Genomic DNA, 17,592 nt, shown 5'->3' with positions numbered 1-17,592 from the left:
CATGACACCTCGTGCTGAATAAACCATTTGTTCATTTTGTGCAGTTCCACCAAAATCAACCAAATTTGCGCATAGCTTTTATGATTTCGCCCTTATATGTTGCAATGCCTTGAACTTATCGGCACCTCCTTTCTTGTGGTGGAAATGAATGATTCGGTGTATTCATGAACATTTTGTGCAGTTCCCATTGAAATCAAGCTGAGCACCCCTGTTTGCACAAATACAAAAAAGTGATTAGTATCAAGCAAACTGTACCATGAATTGACAGTTTCAACAGGCACATACACTACTGGAATCAGCTAGTTTGCCATCTGCCAGTTCTTTGCCGTCCGCTAGCGGACGGCAAAGAAGCTCTTTGCCATCAGCTTCCAAAAAGCAGACGACAAAGAACTGGCTGATGGCAAAGACCAAGTTTACCATCAGCCAGTTCTTTGCCGTCTGCTAGCGGACGGCAAAGATTCTTTGCCGTCGGCTAGCGGACGGCAAAGAGGGAGGGGACCCACTGACGAGCTGCAAAAAAAAACCTAACGGGCCCCCTCTTTGCCGTCCTCTAGCGGACGGCAAAGAGAAAGAAGGCGGACGGCAAAGGGTGGCGGACGGCAAAGAGGGAGGCCCCACGTAACGTTAACGGGGCCGCGCCCCACACCCCCCTCTCTCTTTCTTTCTCTCCCACCTCCACCGCCCCGTCGCACCATGCCCCGCCGCCGCCCCAGCACCCCCCGCCGCCGCCCCGGCGCCCCCCCGCCCCGCCGCCCCCACCGTCCTGCCGTCTGGGCGCCGCCACGCCCCGGCGCCCTGGCACCTCCGCGCCCCGCCGCCCCGGCCGGGCCCGGCGCCGCCGCCCAGGCTGCCCCGCCCCGCTCCTCCGCCGCCCCAGGCCACACCGCCCCCCTCCTCCACCCTGCAGGTGATCTTCTTCCTTTTTTTTCCTTTTTTCTGTTTTTTTAGTTTTAGGTTTATGTTTAGTTTAGATTTAGTTTTAGTTTTAGGATTAGTTTTAGGTTTATAGGTTTAGTTTTAGTTTAGTTTTAGGTTTAGATTTAGTTTTTTTTCTTTTTCTGTTTTTTTAGTTTTAGTTTTAGGTTTAGTTTAGTTTTAGGAAAGAAGAAAAAGAGAAAAAGAGGAGATCAGGAGAAGAAGAAGAAAAGGAGGAGGAGAAGAAAAAAGAAGAAGAGGAAGAAGAAGAAGAAGAAAAAAGAGGAGAGGAGGAGAAGAAGAGGAAAAAGGAAAGGAGGAAGAAGAAGAAGAAGAAGAAGAAAAAAGAGGAGAGGGGGAGAAGAAGAAGAGGAAAAAGGAAAGGAGGAAGAAGAAGAAGAAGAAGAAGGAAAAAAGGAAGAAAAGGAAAAAGAGGAAGAAGAAGAAAAGGAAAAAACCCGACCCGACATGGTACCCTGACCCCGACCCGGCACCCCGACACGACACCCCGACCCCGAGACCCCGACCCCGACCCCGAGACCCCGACCCCGACACCCCGACTCCGACCCCGACCCCGACCCCGACCCCGACACCCCGACCCCGACACCCCGACCCCGACCCCGACACCCCGACCCCCCAAGCCTGACCCGATACCCCGACCCCGACCCCGACACCCCGACACCCCGACACCCCGACCCGACACGGTACCCAGACCCCGACCCGGCAGCCCGACACGACACCCCGACCCCGAGACCCCGACCCCGACACCCCGACCCCGACCCCGACCCCGACACCCCGACCCCGACCCCGACACCCCGACCCCCCAAGCCTGACCCGACACCCCGACCCCGACCCCGACACCCCGACCCCCCGAGCCTGACCCGACACCCCGACCCCGAGCCTGACCCGACACCCTGACCCCGACACCACACCCCGACCCTGAAACAACACCCCGACACCGACACGGCACTACCCCGACATCGACACGACACCCCGAACCCCCGACCCCGAAACAGCACCCCGACCCCGACACGGCACCCCGACACCGACAGGACACCCCGACCACCGACACCTCCCGAAAAGGTGTTCTTTGGCCTTCCAGAGGCCGACGGGGTCATATATTTGTGAATTATTAGTTAGGTCATATATTTTTCGATTTTGTTATGAAAAACATCATATATAATTGTGTTGATCGTGTAGTTTTAAATGTGCAGTTGTTTCATCGCTGCAAGGTTTGGTGTTCGACGACCTCGCCGTGCGTTTGACGAGCTCTGCCCCTTCGTTCGTGGGTGAGCACAAATGACAAGTCCTCCTCCCCCATTAATTATTTGATCTATTCCGATGAAACTTGATAGCTAGCTATATATGTGTCTTGAATCATCAGTATGCGTAACCAATATGTGTCTCCCGTTCGAAAGCGTCATAGTTATAAATATGCATGCATTTGCATATTTATAACCTTGATTCTTTCGAATTGTCCAACGCTATCCATGGATAGCCCGAGTATGTGTAGATTGGGTTCGTTTTCCCATATGCTTTGCTCCGGATCCGACGCATATATTTCGTCAGTGCCTCCCCTGTTGTTCTCCGGGTACACATCCTCTCTGTTTATTGCAGAGACGTGTATCAGGAGAACAGCGGGGAGGTGCTGCCGAAATTTTGCCTCAGATCCGGAGCATAGCATGGGAAAATAAACCCAATCTACACATACACGGGTGGGATTAGGACCTATCATTACCTATTAGAGTGTAGGTTGCATGGACGTAATAAAATTGACAAAGTAGATCAACTGATGAATATATACATGGTGAATTACATATATAATTGTTGTGTGTCCAGTAGCTCTGAAAGTCAAGATGAGTGACCGTGCTTGGATGTATACCGGTCACACTGGTCAGAACAAATGGAGCGCTGAATGGTTCACAAAAACTAAGGGGTTTGTGCAAGCCGCATTTGCAAATGGCCAAAAGAAAACCTGGTGCCCCTGTTTCCGGTGCGGCAATTGGGAAAAGAAGACAGAGGCTGAAATGGGCAAACACCTGCAGAAGAGTGGTTTTACGCCCGATTATACGGTGTGGACATTTCATGGTGAGTCTGCCCAACGTGACCGAGCCGAGGTGGATCGTCGTCGCACCGACGAGCATGGTACCGGGATGGAAAACATGGTGCAAGGCTATGATGATGCTCGGGATTCGGATGAGGAGATGGAGGAATCTGCAAAGGCCTTCAATGAAATGTTGGAGTCTTCGAAACGTCCGCTCCACGAGCACACTGAGCTTTGTCAGTTGGATGCCATCTCACAAGTAATGGCTCTGAAGGCTCAGTTCAACTTGGGCAGAGAATGCTATGACGCAATTATGACAGTATTTGGACGCTTTCTACCCAAAGGCCATATAATGCCTGCAAACCTGTACCAGTCGGACAAAATCCTCCGTGCACTGAAGATGCCCTATGAGAAGATACATGCCTGTGAGAAAGGATGTGCCTTATTTAGGCTTGACTATGTGGACTTGAACTATTGTCCCATTTGCAAGTCTTCCAGGTATATTGTGGTAGACAACGGTATGGGTGAGAAGACACAGACCAAAATCCCCGTTAGTGTTCTTCGGTATATGCCAATCGTACCAAGACTTCAACGTCTTTTCATGGTCGAAGAGACGGCCAGACAGATGACATGGCACAAAACAGGCAAAAGAACCGAACTAGATGCAGATGGGAATCTGATGATGGTACACACATCGGATGGTGTTGCGTGGAAAAAGTTTGATGAATTACATGCTGACAAAGCGGCAGATCTAAGGCATCCTCGAGTCGGCATCAACACGGATGGGTTCAGTGTGTTTGGTATGACGGCAGCCCAATATAGTTGTTGGCCCATATTTGTCTTTCCACTCAATCTCCCCCGGACAGATTATGCAAAGAAAGAACACTTTCCTGACGTTGATAATTCCAGGACCCAACTATCCGAGCAAAAATATGAATGTGTACATGCAGCCGCTTAAGGACGAATTGCAAGAAGCCTGTGATAATGGGTTCAAGACATACGACGCCTTTAGCAAACGGAACTTCATAATGCGTGTCTGGTACATGTACTCGACGCATGACTTGCCGGCGTATGCGCTATTCGTTGGCTGGTGTGTGCATGGAAGGTTCCCGTGCCCCACATGCAAGGGAGCTCTTGAGTTTCATTGGCTTCAGGCCAGTCGCAAGTTTTCTTGCTTCGACATGCATAGACAGTTCCTGGATCCTCGCCATAAGTTTATGGGATCTGCCTTACTTCAAAGACCTCCTTTCCCACACAACATTGACGTGATGCACACTGAGAAGAATATCGCCGAGGCACTTTTTGGTACATTATTCGGCATAGATGGGAAGTCAAAGGATAATACTAAGGCTAGAGTCGATCTGGAGGCGCTATGTGATAGGCCGTTACAAAACATGAAAGAACCGAAAGGAAAGCAGAACTGGACGAAGCCAAAGGCATGGTTCAATCTTGGAAGGCCAGCTATGAGGGAAATTCTCTTGTGGGTGCAACAGCAGTTGATGTTCCCCGATGGGTATGCAGCGAATCTAAAGAGGGGAGCGAATCTTGATAAACTGAAGATATTTGGTCTCAAGAGTCATGATTGGCACATATGGATTGAGCGGGTAATGCCGGTGATGTTGCGTGGCTTCATCCCTGAGGATGAATGGCTAGTACTGGCAGAACTCAGCTATTTCTTCCGTGTTCTTTGTGCGAAAGAACTATCGCCTGGCGTGCTAGAAGAAATGGAAGAGTTGGCGCCGGAGTTGATCTGCAAGTTAGAGAAGATCTTTCCACCGGGCTTCTTTAATCCAATGCAGCATTTGATTTTGCATCCCCCGACCGAAGCAAGATTGGGGGGGGGCGTGCAAAATCGTTGGTGCTACCCAACTGAGAGGATGCAGAAGAAGCTTCGAGAAAAATGTAAAAATAAACGTAGAATTGAAGCATCGATGGCTGAGGCATTCATCACAGAGGAGGCGGCAAACTTCGTAACAGCGCACTACGAAGCCAAAAATCGTCATTTGCATAATCCGAAGCCTCGGTACAATGCTGACGAGCCTAAAAAACGTTTATGAAGGTTGCCAAACTAATCCAAATCTGAAAGGTTGGGATGTCATTTATGAAGTGCCGCCCCGTGCTAGACTTTCTCCCCCAAAGGAAGAGGATTATGAACCTCACATTAACCCAGACACATATGATGGAGAATTCTTCCAAGAGACACGTCTTCCCAAAAAACATTTCAAGAACCGCTATACTTCACCCCAAAACATTGAAGTAGACAGCGACAATGAATCCGACATCACCCCAGAAGAGCCGGAACAAGAAGAGGTTACTGCTGCGGATGACCTGTCAATGCTTGACCGATTACGTCAAGGTGGCCTTGCACATGTTGATGCCAATGAACCCTATGAGCCCGTCATTGATTATAGTGATGATGATGATTATGCATTTATTGACGATACTGATCGAGATTATTAGTAGTGTCAGGTATTACATTTTTTTATGTTGTACTTGATGATGATACACTTAAGTGATACACATATTATTATTCATGTCGGTCTTTTTGTATGTTCTACTAATTTCGTTTACTATTTGTCATGGCAGGTGTTGAAAGATGGTGGGCGCTGGTCGGGAGCGTGGTCTGAGGTCTTCCATTCCAGACGCACCTCTCCGCCGAGCGTTGCTGGACAGTATGGCCACACCGCCGGGCCCTTCTTCGTCGACCGCGGTGCCCAGCAGGGGACGAGGTAGGAAGAGAGGAGGTGGGGCATGTGGTCGTGGGAGAGGAGGTAGGGTGACTGCTACGGCGCCTTCCTCGCCGCCACCCCCGGCTGTTTCACCTGAGCACGTGACTGCTAGGGTGGACTCGTCCGAGGAGGAGGCTACACGGACTCCGGTCCACGAGCCTCCGGTCCACGGGTCTTGGGCCCACGAGCCTCGGGTCGACTGGCCTTCGGCCCACGTGACCCCGGAGGAGCACACGTCCGGATGGGGTACCTGGCCGGATCAGCCCGAGGAGCCGAGTGGCCATGCTGATGAAGGCGGGGAGCCGACTGATCTTGAGGAGGAGGGGGGCACCGTCTACCAGCATGGTGCTACACGGCTCCCGTCCGTGCCGGTGACCCGTGAGCAGAGGTGGTTGATTTTCCCTAATGGGGAGAGGTACGTAAGTGCATTTAATATTTTTGTACCTTGTGCATTCACATTTTTTCAAATAACTAATGCGTTGGCCTTGTCATGCTGCAGGGGTTGGGACCACCATCATAGTGTCCGCCGGCCCAACTCCGTCCTTGGAGTTCTTTGCCGGCAAAACTTCCCGGGGTTTGTCACGTTGCCTGGTGAGGGTCGGCTTCTAGAGCTTGGATTGAGCTGGGAGCACTACGTGGCTGCCCCGGCCCCGCCGGATGAGATTATCGACGGTGTCGTGTGCGACACGAGGGCAGACATGGTGATCAGAAAGTTTTGCGTAATTTCTCCTTTACACATTTAAAAATCTTCAACTAGCTAGTTATTAATTGTACTAATCAATATTGTCTCATTTGATTGCAGACATTCTACAGGTGTGAGGAGAGATACGAGGAGGACGCGGCACATGTTATTGAGAATGTCTGCAAGCGCCTACTCCAGAACTTACGGCACGAGGCTCGGGATGCAGGCTATTCGAGACTACTACGCCTTGCGTGGTATCAAGAAGACCAAGCCGGCGTGCCGCGATAAGTTCCTGAGTAAGGAGCAGTACATGAAGGTAATTCTTAAGGCCTTCTCTACTTAAGTTCCTTCATTTAGTAATTCTTAGCCGTAGCGCTCAAGTTTCTATTTGCTAACTTAGGCGCCTCCGAGATGGTGTGCGGATCGGATGGATTGTTGGGAGGTGTTGGTCGATGAGTGGTGCTCAAAACAATGGCTAGCCCTCCACAACGAGGCCAAGGACAAACGTGCCCAAATGGAAGGTGTGCCACACCATCAAGGCAGCTCCAACTTATATCAGTTCAGGCGCAACTGGGTATGTGGTTTGCTTCATGATTCATGCAATTCATTCATCATGCTAGCTTGAGCCCTTTAATTACTAATTTTCATTGTTTCTCTCTTTCAGGCACGCTACAATAAGGCGGATAAGGTGCCAGAGGTGTACGACCTGTATGCCATGGCCCACACTGCCTCTTTCAAGAAAGTCAAGGCTTTCTCTCAGTCTGACCTCGATGATGCAAACAACTTCACCAACATCTCCTCCCACAACAAGCTCGTGAGATATAGAGATGAGGGGAAGGTGAGGAAAGGGGAGGACATTAACCCGAGCCAGGGTCCCATTGATCCAGAGCTATTGATGATATCTGGTGGCGGGAGGTCCCATGGCTCCATAGCCATTGGAGATGGACTTATCCGTTGTCCTAGCACTCTCCCGGAGATCAAGGCGTGCCAGTCGAGCTCCGCTCCTGAGATAAGGCCTCGTGAACGGCCAGTGCAACTCGCCATCAAGGTTAGTGATACGTACTCATTTATCTTTCTCCATTACATTGTGTGCGCTTCCATCAATGATTACAAATGGTCATGTGAGTGGTGTTGCAGGCTGCTATACAGAGTGAGAGAGATAGAACGGAGAAACTTCTGGCGGAGGCGGCGGAGAGGCAGCGGGAGTTGGAGGAGAGGACGACAAAGATGATGGAGGAGGAGAGGGCACGGAATGACATGCAGGCAAGGGCCATGTACGAGCTCCTTGTGGTAAGTTTCTTCTGGAGATTAGCCAAAACATTCATGTAGTGTTTGTCTCATTACTAACTAGTATGACTGAGTCGTCAAAACCAAATGTGCAGTCTGTGTGCGAGAAGACAGGTCAGACCGCTCCGCCGATGCCAGTGATTGCTCCTGGGACCACGGTGAGTTTTATTTGAATGGACATTACTTGCTAGTCTTAACATTTGAGTGTCATCATGCTAACAAGACATTGGAAATGATCTTTGGTGCAGCGTAACTCCAGACAAGCATCGCACGATCCTTCTCCAGCTACCGACACGAGCCACCCCGCTCCTACACCTCCTGGATCTTGGTAAGTTTATCTAGTGTTTTGCTTAACACATGCATAAAGACCTAGACTTAGCTTTATTTCCTCCAATGCTTACCATAATGACCTGGACTTAGCTTCTTCACCTCCAAAATGACTTAATAAGCTTACTGACCTCCAAAACCATCCATTTTACCTAAGTTAGCTCTAAAACAATCTGTACTTAGCTTACTTATGTCAAAAATTGCATAATTAGCTTAGTTAGCTCATAGACGATCCATTTTACCTAAGTTAGCACTAAAATGACCCATTTTACCTAGGTTAGCTTATAAATGATCCAGTTCATCCAAGTTAGCTCAAAAATGACCCATTTTACCTAGATTAGCTCCTAAATGATCCATTTTACCTACGTTAGCTTTAAAATGACCCATTTCACCTAGGTAACTCCAAAATGACCAATCTTACCTAGGTTATCTCATAAACGATCCATTTCAACTAATTTAGCTCATAAACGATCCATTTCACCAAGTTAGCTAAAAAACGATCCATTTCACCTAAATTAGCTCTTAAATGATCCATTTCATCTAAGTTAGCTCAAAAAGATCCATTTCAACTAAATTAGCTCATAAATGATCCATTTCACCTAAGTTAGCTCAAAAACGATCCATTTCAACTAAGTTAGCTCATAAATGATCCATTTCACCTAAGTTAGCTAAAAAACGATCCATTTCACCTAAATTAGCTCTTAAATGATCCATTTCACCTAAGTTAGCTCAAAAAGATCCATTTCAACTAAATTAGCTCATGAATGATCCATTTCACCTAAGTTAGCTCAAAAATGATCCATTTCAACTAAGTTAGCTCATAAATGATCCATTTCACCTAAGTTAGCTAAAAACGATCCATTTCACCTTAGTTACCTAAAAAACGATCCATTTGACCTTAGTTAGCTCATAAATGATCCATTTCAACTAAGTTAGCTCATAAATGATCCATTTCACCTAAGTTATCTAAAAAACGATCCATTTCACCTAAATTAGCTCTTAAATGATCCATTTCACCTAAGTTAGCTCAAAAAGATCCATTTCAACTAAATTAGCTCATGAATGATCCATTTCACCTAAGTTAGCTCAAAAACGATCCATTTCAACTAAGTTAGCTCATAAATGATCCATTTCACCTAAGTTAGCTAAAAACGATCCATTTCACCTTAGTTACCTCAAAAACGATCCATTTGACCTTAGTTATCTCATAAACGACCCATTTCAACTAAGTTAGCTCATAAATGATCCATTTCACCTTAGCTAGCTCTTAAACGACCCATTTCAACTTAGTTAGCTCATATATGATCCATTTCACGTAAGTTAGCTCATAAATGACATACTCTTCTTGTTCTACTCTTCTTCTTGTTCTACTCTTCTTGTTCTACTCTTCTTGTTCTAGTCTTCTTCTTGTTCTACTCTTCTTCTTGTTCTACTCTTCTTGTTCTAACTTTCTTATTTTTCATTTTGCAGATTTCATTCACTTGACGAAAGCTTGCATAGATGGAGTGCTCCTTATCCATTTCTCTGTTTCTTTTGTATCGTTGAACTATGCATGTATCGTTGGATGAAACTATTGTAATATATATGGTTGGGTGCCTCTATGTTGAACTTGTTATGTATGATGGAACTATGCATGTAATATATATGGTTGGATGATGAAGTTATGTGTTGGATATCTTATATGTTTGCTCTGTAATGGCCTTTTGAAATATATCTATATATGTCATATATATTTGTGATGAAAATTGTTGGATTTAATAAAAAACAGATAAAAGAGCCAATATGCAGGCTCTTTGCCGTCTGCCATCGACGGCAACGGGCTCTTTGCCGTCTGCCACGGACGGTAAAGAAGACACGTGGCATCCAGCTGTGCTTCCTGGGAGCTGACCCATTTGGTCAGTTTGCCTACAGTGGCAGACGGCAAAGACTTTGCCATCAGTGGCAGACGGCAAAGAACCTGCACTTTGCCATCAGTGGCAGACGGCAAAGAACCTGCCATGTAGTGACGTGTAGATGACATCATACGGCGGACGGCAAAGACCCTAGCAATTTTGCCGTCAGCGGCGGACGACAAAGGCCTGCCGTTAGCCACTTAACGGACTGACAGCGCAATTATTGCCGTCCGCTCTCTTTGCCGTCCTCCGCGGACGGCACAGGGCCTTTGCCGTCCGCCGCCAGGAAGCAGACGTCAAAGTAGCTGTTTACCATAGCCTACTTTGCCGGAGCCTTTTGCCGTCCGCGGCTGACGGCAAAGGCCTTTGCCATCCGCCGTTCATGCCTTTGCCATCCACCGTGGCATACAGCAAAGTAGCTGATTCCTGTAGTGATACATGGTCGATGTAGAGCACACTTTTAGAAAAATGGAACTCACCAGAAAGAATCCTAGAACAACATTGTACTCGTTCATCACAGCAAAAAATGGAGATTTTGTCAGTCCTTCTGAGCTGAAGTTAGTTTGGTCTTGTGGGGAGTAATGTAAGCATCCTTCAACTGCTCCTTCTAATGATAAGATAGACAGGGCTTCTTCATCCTGGCATAATCGAAACTAGTCACTTCACGTACTCCATATTCTTCTTCAGAGGAAGATGATCCTGTGGTGCAAAGACAAGAGGACTACTAAATGCTAGCATCACTGTTTGCTCGAAAAAAAGGAAAGGAAATATTTAAAACAGCACAGATGAAGCACTTCTCAAGGACAATACCACTTTTTCATGACAGCACTGGGAGTTGATTTTTGTTTTTCTTCCCCTTGTTCTTCCCCTTCATCACTTGGTTCAATAACAAACAAGCTTCGCCTTCAATGTAAGATTTGGCATGTCAATTAGGGAGCACAAGTATAGTACTAAACTTAATTTTCTGATGAAAGTGGCAAAATATAGGCCAGCAGTTGTGAAATATCCTTATCTTACCTCAATGGGATATTATGGTGCACATACAGATTGGAAGTCTCGTCTCCATTTGTGCAGTTCACTAAAATCAAGCAACATTATCGTACAAGTAGCACAACATATGAATGCACACTGCAGAATCATGTGAAAGAAGGCTAGTACTGACCTCTCATGATGCGGAATTCAAACAACTAACAACAAGAAGATCTGAACCAAATTTGCCTTAACGGATAGGAAGTAAGATCTCCTCTTGTGCAGTTCCACTAAGATCAAGCAATCAAGCAACGTTGTCGGTGTGACATTTTGGTTGAACTGCAGAAAACACTCTTAAAACAAAAGTGTTTTGTGTAGTGCAACAAAAGGTCACAATGGCAACGAGGTGAAGCAGATAACCCTATTTACACAGAGGTGCAAAGGAAACAATTAGTGGTTAATAATGGTGGATGACACAGAAGCCAACAAAAAGAAGCATCTACCTTATCTAAATGGGAAAGAAAGCAAGACAGTAGCATTTCTCAAACGGTGGCATTGATTAATATTAACATAGAGATTATATTAACAATAAAATTCGTTAAACATGTAATTTGCTTTTAACTGTGGCATTGCATCAATTTTCCAGCGGCATTATTAGAGGGTGTTTGTTTACAGGGACATTTTGGTGTAGGGACTAAAAAAACTCCGTGTCAGTCCCATCTAAACCAAAGAGGAGGGACTTTTAGCGACTAAAAGTGGGCATTTGGGACTAAAGAAAGAAGACCCCGAGGGAGTCTTTTTGCGACTTTTTCCAACAGTTTCCCCTACCACGCATCGCACCTTGTCTCTATTAGTTCATTACTAGGGGTAACATGGTCTTTTAGCATGTCATTTAATAACCTCTAGTCCATGTTTAGTCCCTGGAACCCAGCAGGTAGGGACTAGGGAGTTTTTAACCAAACGGGGCCTTAGATTAACAACAGCTAATGAGTTGCACGGGACAGTGGACGCACCAGCACCATGTGCATCTATCGATGTACGATGGTCATGCATAGTCTATTGCAACAAAGAACAAGCAACCAAGGAGCATATTTGTGTTGGTCCTAGTTTTGTTATCTTTAGACGCCTTTCCCTATGTGAGCGCAGCCAATCTAGTCCTGCTCAAACTCTACAGCCTTGTCCCTTCCTTTCCTTTTTGAACTAGTACTTACGCCCCTTCCTTTCCTCTTTGAACCACGTCCTAGATTTATGTGATACAACTTTCCCCACAACTTTCCCCCATTCCTTTCCTCTTTGAATCACGTCCTAGATTAATGCTATACAACTTTCCCCCTTCATTTCCTCTTTGAACCACGTCCTAGATTCATGCTATACATGCAGCTAGAGCAATGCATGTGGAGTAAGTAAATTATACCTTAAGGTTCTTGGGGCATGGTTTGGTGGGCGACGGGACGGCGGCGAAGAAGAAGGGGTCGGAGGCCCTCCCGTGTCGCTGCTGGGTGGAAAGTGAACAGCTGCGCCGGTAGTCCCTCGCCGACGGTGACAGTGTTAAGCCTCCTTCCCTTCCCAGCAGACGGATCCTGCCGTCTCTTTGAGAAGCAGTGAGGGGAGAGAGAGGCCAACGAAGTCTTGTTTAGATCTGGAGAGGGCGAGAGAGTGTGAAGAGAGCAACTACAAGCGATGAGGCTCCAGCAGGAGAGGGCGAGAGAGTGAGCGAACAGGCTAACCAGCTACGCAACCCTCCCGTTATGTTCAACGAGAGGGAAATAACCTTTTATATATTCCTGCATTCGTGTGACAAGCATGCCGTGTTTGTGTGTGTGTGTGTGTGGGAGTCATTGGGATTTCAATCATAATCGTGTCATGTGGCTTTGGTGGTAAGACTATCGACAGTGGTGCAGATATAATGCAGCCTTAGTCACCTTACCTCTCTCCATGTAGTACGTTGGGTCCCACCAGTCAGAGGATGAAACAAACAAATTAATAAGAAAAATTAAAAGCGCCAGCTGTGTATCTTACCTCACACATCTCACTACTGCTCGGGAACACTATCCAATTGATCCTCTGTTCACTCTCGTACTATTTTAAGTCAATCCTTATTATAACATGCACACAAATTTTGGCCACTTGTATTCGACTTAAGTCAGTGTGCCACCGTATCTCGTATACTTACTACTCCCTCCGTCTAGGTGTAATAAGTCACGTTAGAAGGTGCAACGGGACCAAGGTGCATGCGTGTGCGTGCTTGTGTGTGTGTGTGTGTTTAACACCATGTGTGTGTTAGAGAGAGCGACAGATCGACCTACTCCTACAGAGAGATGTTGTGTAGTGTACGATTTTAGCCGCGAGAGTCGGTGCATCCTCTCGTTTCCGAGCGTGTCCGGTAGGGACATGCGGACAGCTGCCACGCCCGCTCCTGACCAGCCTGGCCTACCCAAAGCCCCTCCATCGCCTCCATCGCCCACGCGCGCTTCCCGCCCGAAACGGTCAGTGCTGCTCCAAAGAATCGGTGCCGCATTCATGCCCAGGCAGAGCGGACGCGACCTCTCACTGGCACAAGAGTGATGGTTGCTTCATCTGTCCAACTTACTGCTGGGTCTATGTGATTTGACGGCTCATTGGTCTTTATTACTGAGGTGGTAGGACTGTTGGATGTCCCACGCTTTCGGCGAAAGGAGGTATACTACAACTACTAGATTACAATTTTCTCCATTCTTACAGCGGAGGCGTGCAAGAGCAGTGAAAACACGCAGGCTGAGTGATTACATGGCCCACCTCACACTACTATCACCGTGCGACACCTAACTCTTTACATAGTACTCCCTCTATTCCTAAATATTACTAGATGAGTCCCCGCGCGTTGGCACGGAACAGCGGTATATCTCTCTGCGCAAAATTATCGATTTCATAGAACAAAAAAAAACTCTATAACCGCATGACAAATGTGGTAGCCAAACTAAATAAACTCCCATCATCATTTAGATCATCCCACGTAAGGGAAAAAGATCAGCCAACTCCTGAACTCCTATTGCATAATGGGATTATATTTTTCTTTTTGACATGTTAATGAGACTTAAAAGCTCACTTACATGCATGCTACCGGTGCATGCTTGCATGCAGACATGTTGATGTGATTTAAAACCCACTCACATGCATGTGGCATGGTATTTCTGCATGCTTGCATGTGGCTTAGTGCGGAGCCTCTCAACGTCAAGATCAGACGGCTATTATGGACAGATTTACTTCATCTAACGGCTACATCAATTTTGATGACGTGGCTCAAGGAGAGGATAGAGAATTCCTAGTAGTGGGGGCTAGCTATTACTAGTAGATATAAGTCTTTGTAGAGATTCCACTACATACGGAACAAAATGAATGAATCTACACTTAAAATGCATCTATATACATCCGCATGTGGTTCATGGTGAAATCTCTACAAAGACTTATATTTAGGAACGGAGGAAGTACTAGTATAGTACATACTGTAATTTATCAGCAAGATAAATTTGTACAATGCTATGAAGCTTCCAGCTTCTGTTACATGTATCTTGCGTCCAAGGTTGCCTGTTGCAACATTTCATCAAATACAAAGGAGACTAACATGCATGCTATTGCATCTCAATGATTGACAGATCATAGCAAATATGTACTCCCTCCATTCCAAAATAAGTTTCTCAACTTTGTGCAAACTTTAGTACAAAGTTGTACTACTACTAAAGTTGACACTTATTTTGGAACAGAGGCAGCTAAAGAAAAAAACGATCCATGCAGTCCCTAGCCCTTGAACCATGAACCCTGACCAGGCTTCTATTTGTTGGCAACGTTTGAGCTTCCTAATAAATGAAGTTTGCAACCTTTTGACCATCGGATCATTTTGTGCAGTTTCACCAAAATCGAGATGAGCATCCCTGTGGTAAAGAAATTGAACAAGCGTGATTAGAATAAGATTACTGGGACTAGTTGATGAGACATAAACTCATCACAAATACAGTATGTAGAAGCCAGTAGAGGTATTTGCGGGGCAAAGAAGTAGAGAAATATCCACAGGGAGTGATGTGGGCAGCTGGAGCAGTGGTGCAAGCCGGCTGTAAAGGGAGTTGTACCTAAGGGACATAGCTCAACCTTGAGGAGGGCGGCGGGAGGCGGCAAGTGCCCTCGTCACGGCAGTGAGCAAGGGACGAAGGCAAACTCACCGGCTTTGTGAGAGAGAACGGCGGGGACCCCTGATCGGGACGTGCCGATAGTGGGTTTTCGCCGTCGGCGACGTCCACCGCATCTACACTAAGCATCCACCCCTTCCCCAAGCAGACGTGATCCGCTGGGATGTTAGAGATGTGGCCACAGTCGCTTTGTGCGAGAGAGTGTGAAGAGAGCAACCCCAGCAAGCAACCATGTAGGCTGGCCCATCCTGACTATGTACTCCTTTTCTCTCCATATGAACCTATCATATTGCGTACGTGCCACTGAAGAAAAAAAACTTTATTTATAAATGACGCGGCACCTACTACTCGTTCTCCTATAACCTTACGCTTGGCATCTCCAAAATATTGACCTTGCGATTGGCTCTTCGCCTCTTCGGGAAGTCGAGCAAAAATGGTAGTGCAGTATATATTGTTCTGGCTATATGAGACCGAATGAATTGCTGCACGTCCACCACGTGGGCGAGGGTCGAGGGGCGAGGGAGAGTGCTACATACGGAGCAAAATGAGTGAATCTACACTCTAAAATACGTCTATATACATCAGTGTTTGGAGTATGTACTAGTAGTTCATATTGAAATCTACTAAAGGACATATATATTCCAAACAATATGATATAATCTCTATAACCAAGGTAGTAGGGACGAGGAGTAAACGGAGAGAGTAGTAAATTTTTCTCCTCGTCCTGCGAGCCACCATGCGCATGGGCGAGGGAGCGGGCGTAAGGCGTAGTAAGCAAGCTTCACCTCATCCTACGAGCCACCGCGCCCGTGGGCGGGGGAGACGGCGTACTAAGCAAGCTTCTCCTCGTTCTGCGAGTTGACGGGACACATCAAAAGTACTCCAGTGTATAGAGCCTTGTCTCTAAGGTAGGCCCCACATGGTCTGGCTCTTTTTTTAACCAAACACATCAAGTCGCAATTTGTTTGTTCACCCGTGGTAGACGATCCTCCCTCCACCAAGTGGACAACCAGTACACGTGCCAAATTACCATGTGGGATGCCTTTTTCATATAGAAATGAGCTCCACCGTGTACCCGCGCGGGTGTGGTTGGGAAAGAGACGGGAGTACGTGCGCCGTGCATGCACCTCTTCTCTTCGTGCATGTTCCCCACCTACGTGGATGTGTGTGAGAGATACAAACCACGTTCGTGAGTGTTTTTTTGTTTTGGGGTGGGGGTGGGGTGGGGGTTGATTTCGTGAATTATTTGTGGGAATATTTGTCGATGACATATCAAACAAAATTTTGCATGCAATGTGTGTGAAATGGAGGCCTATCCATATCATACATAGAGGGTCGGGCAATCCACGAGAAGAGAGGGAGGGGTCATAGCTATCGATAGAGTCGAAGAGAGGATCAAGTGGGTGGGTGCGAGATCGATGAAGAGAGCCATCGAAATTGTGTGTGTGTACAAGTCAAAGATATAGGGCGACTGGCCTACCGGAACGTTAGAGGGACACGTCAAGTTTGTGTGTGGCAGGGAGACATGACTAGAGCGCTCGATGTATCGGTGTGTGTGGGGGGGAGGGGGTGGTGGGAGGGGTAGGCAGAGGCCTAACTATAGAGGTAGAACGACTCGTATATGTGTTGAGAAGGAGAGACCCAGCTATGTCTTGAGGGAGATCGGTCGACATCCATACATAACTGAAGGAGGGGAAATATGATGGGAGAGAGATAGAGGAGAGAGAGAGGGAGGGAAAGGGAGGGAGAGGGGTAGAGTGCTGGATGGGTGATGGAGTTGCTTCTCGAAGATGGTGGGAGAGGCCTACTAGACAAACTGAGGGTGGAACTGCAATGTTATCAATAAGAGTGGGGATGTGTTTCTGTGTTTGCCTGTGCGTGATAGATCTGTCGGGACGCATCCATGGATGATGAAGGGGAACCATGTGTTTGGTAAGCAAACCTAACTAGATCGGTAGATCAATTGTTGTTTGTCGGAGGAAGGGAGAGACACAACTAATGAGGTAGATCGATTGACGTGTGGGTAAAAACAAGTTATAAGTACCTAGCTAGCTATATGTATAGCGAGAGATCGGTCGGTGTATGTCCATTTGTTAGAGGCTAATAAGGCCCAGCGAGACGGATAGACAGAGAGAATGGAGCTAGGAGGTGGTGCGAGAGGCCCAACTACTAGCTATATAGGGGGAGGAGTGTGCGGTTGTGAGAGAGCGATCAAAAGAGGGGCGAGAGTTTACACGTGTGTCTGACCGTATGAGAGACACGAGGCAAGGACACATAAAGGAGGAGATTGCAGGTGTGTTTGTATGTTGTAGGCAGGCATCGCTGGAGAGGTTTATCGATCGGTGTGTGTCGGAAAGGAGTTGTTCAGACTCTGGAAGAACAACCTAAAGAAAAAAATGAATGTGCCTGGTGGATAGAATGCCGAGGGAGGGGGAGGGCGAGGAGGGCGTGTGCATGCACGAGAGAAAGTTAGTGGTAGCTACAAAGGTTAGAGGATTGTGTGGGTGTAGGAGACTAATAAAGATCATAATTTGATATGAAAGCGGATTCATATATTTGAATAGGAGATCATAGTGTTTTAAACAAT

The sequence above is a fragment of the Triticum urartu genome, chromosome 2A (assembly GCF_056163025.1).
Source record: "Triticum urartu cultivar PI428250 chromosome 2A, HENAU_Tu73, whole genome shotgun sequence".
NCBI classification, from domain to species: Eukaryota; Viridiplantae; Streptophyta; class Magnoliopsida; order Poales; family Poaceae; genus Triticum; species Triticum urartu.
This window is presented reverse-complemented; position numbering follows the sequence as displayed.